This window comes from Nyctereutes procyonoides, unplaced genomic scaffold, assembly GCF_905146905.1.
Source record: "Nyctereutes procyonoides isolate TBG_1078 unplaced genomic scaffold, NYPRO_anot_genome, whole genome shotgun sequence".
NCBI classification, from domain to species: domain Eukaryota; kingdom Metazoa; phylum Chordata; class Mammalia; order Carnivora; family Canidae; genus Nyctereutes; species Nyctereutes procyonoides.
Genome location: NW_026575151.1, coordinates 8,897,655 through 8,904,205, shown reverse-complemented (window position 1 = coordinate 8,904,205; position 6,551 = coordinate 8,897,655).

Genomic DNA, 6,551 nt, shown 5'->3' with positions numbered 1-6,551 from the left:
AAATTGAAGGTTTGTGGCAACTCTGAACTGAGCAAGCCTATTGGCACCATTTTTCCAATAGCATTTGCTCACTTAGTGTCTCTGTAACACATTTTGGTAATTTTCACAATATTTCAAACTTTGTCATTATTATTATATTTGTTATTGTGCTCTGTGATCAGCAATTATGACTCACTAAAGCTCAGATGATGGTTGCCATTTTTTAGCAAAAAAGTATTTTTCATTGAGATATGTAGTTTTTAGATATAATGCTATTGTACACTTAGTGGATTTTCATATAGTGTAAGCATAATTTTTTTAAGATTTTATTGATTTCAGAGAGAGTGTGTGTGTGCGCGCATGCACTCTGGGGGTGGGGAGTGGGGGGAGGGGCCAAGAGGAAGGGAGGTGGGAAGGGAGAGGAAGAGTCAAAGTCCACACTGAGCCTGACATTGGAGTTCATTCCCACAACCACGAGATCAGGACCTGAGCCGAAACCAAGAGACAGATGCTCAAACAACTAATCCACTCAGATGCCCCAAACATAGTTTTATACGCACTAGAAAACCAAAAAATTCATTTGACTCACTTTATTGTGATATTTCCTTTTAATTATAGTGTTCTAGAATCAAACCCACAATATCTCTGAGTTATGACTATTCCTTCCTTGTAGAATGAGACTTCAGGAGTGGGGGAAAAACAAAAATACCCACTCCCAATAGCTGGGAAAGAAGTTTCTCTGGGTCAGTCACTATCTGATATATCACACAAGCTCACCATTCTGCATTTAGTTTCTATGAAAAAAAAGAAAGTACTTGTTAAGGTGAATTTGAGTATAACATGGGAGATTACAAAGTAAATATAGCCCTTTATTAGCTACCTAAAAAATTACTTAAGAATGAGTTACTCTGAATTCTTTCATTTGAATTGGAATTCCTGGCATGTATTTGGATTGGGATTCCTAGACAGAAGTACAAAGATTCTGAAGGACAACACTCAACCAAATGGAGACAGACTGGATAAAAGCCTTGGCTTTTCTTGTCTTTTGCAGAAAAAAGTTTATGTGTATTCTATGTGACTCTGCAGAGTTCTGGGCTTCATCTATAGCAATAACCAGTTCAATAACACATCTGATAACCAAGATACTCACCTTTGATTTTTGACCAATAGTGAATATCATCTAGTTTGAATAATTACCATTAAAAGGTAAATGAGAAAAAAAATTTTTTAAAAAAGGTAAATGAGAAATTATATTGGATATGAATGTGTTAACACTAAAAGTCATTAGAAGTCACTCACATTTATAACAGGGGGAAGAAAGCTTAAGCATTGGCATTTCATAGGCATTTAAAATTTAAGAAATCCTCATCAGTAGCTAATATTGAAAGATTTTTTAATGTCCAAGGAACTTTAGTGTATCAAGAAAAATATTCCTAACATCCAAATGATTTACCCAATGGAAATATTAAAAATGTAATAATCCTTCAAGAATTAAAAATTAACATTCTTATAAATATATACACTATATTGCTTAATTAATAAGCCAACATTTCCCCAAACATCTGAACATTGATTATAAACTTATTTGTTGAAATTATTCTAAAACTTAATTTAAATCTATTTATACCAGAATCTCATATATTACTATATTAGAATCTCTTAATGCCTTAAACATCTTAGGAAATAGAGAAAATACATGCACAAAAGTAACAGTGATATGAATTTATTGCACCTGCACTAAAACCAGTTAAATTTTTTCTGATATATAAAATCCTTACATTTTCTTTCTTTATTAGCTCTTTTCTTATCCTAATGCACATTTTTATTCTTATATATGAGTGAGTTTAGCAGATGTATCTTCCTAGTAGAAACCTCAACAGACACAACTGAAAAAAGTTTTGTCTCTAGCACAAATAGCAAACTCTGGATCATCTGCCAGTCTATTTCTGTTTGGACATGGGATAAGGATGCACTTAAATTTCATTTCTTTGGCATTATCATTGTTGGTGTATTGATTATCCATTATCTATTAGCGAGCAACAAATTACTCTGAAACTTAGTGGCTTATGATACTATTTGCTATCTCACAGTTACTGTAAGTCAGGAATCTGGGCATGGCTTAGCTGGGTCCTGTGGTTCAAAGTCTCTCACACAGCTGCAAATAAGGTGTCTGTTATCCAGGAGTGCAGTTATCACAAGGCTCAAGTGAATGATCCCTCAAACTTATTCATTTGGCTGTTGGTAGAATTCAGTTCTTTACTGACTGTTGGGAACAGTACTTTACTGACTGTTGGGAACTCTATAGAGCAGCTCACAACTTGACAGTTTGGCTGTCAAGAGCCAATACTGGCTCTTGGGGTTGGCCTCATCAGTGCAAACAAGCCAATAAAGCCAAAGAGAGACAATGAATGATGGCACCAGTTTTAAAAGACTTTTTAAAACATAATCTGGAAATAATATCTCATCACTTTTGTTTCAGTCTATTCATTAGATGTAAGTAAGTTGGCAAGGCCAGATCACACAAGAATGTGAACACTAGGAGACAAGAATCATCTAGAAAGGATGCTTACAATTAGAAATTTATTGATATCTGTATCTCAGATAGTCAGTAGGGCCATCTACAAGTCTCATCACCTAGTTAAAGAATAATTATGTAAAAAAATAATAAATTATGTGAATGTAAATCTCCTTTGTAGGAAATTCAACTAATCTGTCATTTCAGTATACACAGGTAATTTTTCTACTGTCTACTTTGTTATTGTGTATGACCACCGATCATACACCAGTATTATACTGATCATTTGTTCTACTCACTGATCTCTATATTCAAAATTCATATGCTTAATAGAAGAAGCAAATCTTTCCTCTACTTTTTAAAATAAATAAAAATAATCCTACTCTGCTACATTGTCTTCCTTTTGGTTTTCAAACTTTTCATACTTATAACTCTTTTTGACACGTGATTATGAATTCATAGGCTTTCATACATTCAATTATGTCAATTAATGATCATTATTACTGTGTTTTGATGCTCAGATTTTCATAACTTAGATGTTATTAGATAGCTTCTTTGTCTTTTTAATCTTTATCCCTTGGCATTCTTAAAAATTTCTTTGTTGTCTAACAAAAACTGTACGTTTCAGACTTGCTGTTTCCAATCCTAACTTTTTCCTACTTGAAGACATGGAGGTAACCACCCTCAGATGTGGTTCTCTCAGTGGAAAATAGTGTAAGAAACAAAATTCTAAGCATTAGGAATATACATGTTTGTGCTGTTGTAGGACAGAATGCTAATATTGTTACTAAATCTTAGAAAAAGACATGGGAAAAGAATTCCCTTTTAGAATCAGGTTTCAAATTTTAATTTAATATTATCTTACCTTTTATTTTTTTATTTATTTTTTATTTTTTTATCTTACCTTTTAAAATGAAGTTCTGCAAACCACTAGGAGTTTTCCCTATATGAAAGGCAACCAGGTAAGTAAACCTTACCATTCAATTTCCTAAACAGGAAATGAAGAACTTCCTGATTTAGTCTAAGCAACTCAGGTCTAAGCAATGAGGTCTTCAAACTCATTTCAGGTCAATAAAAATTGTTGAGCAATCTTTTTGTGCATCCTCTCCGTTTCTCATTATTTTGTGCATTCCATCTTTTTCTCTGTGATTTAGCAGCCTCTCAGTAATCTATTGTGCAAACTTTTTGCTCTCTCAACTCCTATCTACTTAAAACTGCTTTTAAATACAGAAAGAAGTCTATACAGAATTTCCACAACCCCACAAACTGTTGTTGGTATTGCAGAAGCACATCCACCATTTCCAGCCCTTCTAAATACAGGTCAATATCCCCACTTTCCTGTCATTTCTAGCATCTCTTCTGATCAACCATCATCCCACTATTCATTCTACACTTTAAAAGATGTACATCATTATAAGAACAGAAGTTAGGGGGATACCTGGGTGGCACAGTGATTGAGTGTCTGCCTTTGGCTCAGGTCATGATCGTGGGGTCCTGGGACTGAGTCCCACATCAGGCTCCCTGCATGGAACTTGCTTCTCCCTCTGCCTATGCCTCTGCTTCTCTCTGTGTGTCTTTCATGAATAAACAAAATATTAAAAAAAAGAATGGAAGCTGGAATAAAATATATATGCATTTACATGCATGTATGTTCACATGAAATGTTTTTTACATACTTTATGAAGCAAACATTGCTATTTGGCTGAGTCAATATACACTTCTATTCCACTCCTCTCCTGCTGCTTTCCATCATAGTGAGTAGGAAAATGAAATACTTCAATAGTCATCAATACAATTAAGCCATGTGCCACAGTTCCAGGGGAATGAGATGGGAGTTGCTAAATCTAGATGCAACTAAATGCTTGTCTTAGAACATTCTTCTACAGACACCAAAACTAAGACACCAATGAGATGGTGTACTATAGTACTACAGCAACACAATGAGACTTACCCCTGGCAAATTAGGATGGGATTCATGCCGGAGAAGATACACTGGTTTATGCAACATCTCAGAGATTTGAGAGCAAGGGGACAGTAGTAATGATATGACCTGTGGAGGTGTTTGGGTGTTGTTGGGCCATCAAAGTGGTAAAGGAAAAAAATCACAAGGTCATATCAGGCACCTGTCAACTCAAGACATTGTGTGAAAGCCACTGGTCTGTTGTAGCAGTATTTACAGACTTTTCATCTTCAGGAGCCAGAAGGTAGAGTATGCTGAAAAATCAGGCTATAGGTCTTATTGGAAAAGGCACAGTTACAAATAAAAGCTGAATTTACAATTCTCTGGCAAATCCTCATGCTAAATGTATTGCCCTAATAGGAAAGAAAGGGACCTAAAATCTGAAATAAGAACATCTGGGTATGCACACATATGAACCCTGAATGCTAAATCTTCTAAAACTCTGTAGCAAAAGCAACTCTCCCCTCCTTAGCTGGAGACCATGAAAAGTCCTCACCTAAGGCAGATGCCCCATAAGATGATCTCTGCCTCCCTCCAGATCTGCCCCCACTTTTGCTCATGGCTTCTAGATGAGTGGCTTCCAAACTAGCTTGCATCAGCATCTTTTGAAGTGCATATGAAATCACAGAATAATGAACTCCCATCCACAGAGTTTCAGATTCAGTAGGTCTATGATGGGACATGGGAATCTGATTTTCTAACAAAATCCCAGGTGATGCTAATGCTGCTTGGTCTGGAGATCAGTTTCTACCACCACCGTTTTAGCATAATATTCAGGAAAAACTTTCAGCCCATCCCCATTTGGGAAGTACTATCTCTGTTGGAAAGAAAGATGTTATTTACCAAAAAAAAGGCCAAATAACCTGACTAATGTGTATAGTAAGAACCAACAAAACATGCCCCAAAATGGATATTAGGGTTTAGGATGGAAGAGGAGCAGGTATAAAGCAGTTTTCGGTTTGTTGATCCACAGACACTCTCCTGTGACTCGGAACAAAGATGCTTTGAGCCAATCCTAATGCTGCTTGGGTAGCTGCTTAAAATGTGGAGATGATACTAACCTATAGTAAATGAGATAAAACTGCCTTGGGAAAGTATTGATGATGGAGTCAAAAGGCTCAGAGAAAAGGACATTAAAATGGATTTATTATATATGACCAGAGAACACATTAGCTATATTCTGCATAAGGGCCTTAACAATGCTCCTTTCATTAGAGCAATAAGGAAGGCATCAGTATCACATCACTGAGTAGAAGTGGCTGCTCTTTTTAAGTCAGAGATAATAGCATGGCATACTCTAGTGGCACTGGGTCCCCTAGTTTCAATGGGGGAAGATAGGATTCCAAAATAGGACAGACCAGGTGGTAGCACTTAATTTCCAGAAGCAAGATGGACATACAGACAGTGAAATTCAAATGACAATGAGAGGTCTTCACTCACAAGGACCATATGGCAACAGCTAACATACCTTGGAGTTCCAAGAGGCAACCTTGACAGAAAATATGGATATTGCTTCACCTATATAACGAAAAAAAATCAAGAGTAAATAAGCAGAAGGTTGGTGTCAGCTACTGCAATTAAATGTCATGATCCTTCACCCAGGTTCCAGATCCAGGCCAGTGCTCAGACCCAGCTCCCATTGATCAAAGGGAAAGCCAAACTGCTTGAGGAAGGAACCTGCACACTACAAGTATATATAATAGTGATTTCCCCTTATACTTCACCAGAGTAACCCATAACCATTTCCGAAAGAATTTTTACAGTGATGAAAGTAAAATGGGACACCTGGGTGGCTCAGCGTTGAGCATCTGCCTTCGGCTCAGGGCATGAGCCTGCAGTCCCGGGATCTAGTCCCATGTCAGGCTCCCTGCATGGAGCCTGCTTCTCCCTCTGCCTGTGTCTCTGCCTCTCTCTTACTCTCTCATGAATAAATAAATTTAAAATATTTTTTAAAAAGAAAGTGAAATACCCCAAAATCTACAGGGCTATTGGATAAAAACTGAGATAGTACTAACACAATGCAAACATTTTATAATGAAGTAAGCAAGACACACAATCAGTGGATCTCCTATTCTACCAGATACAGCATTATCCAGA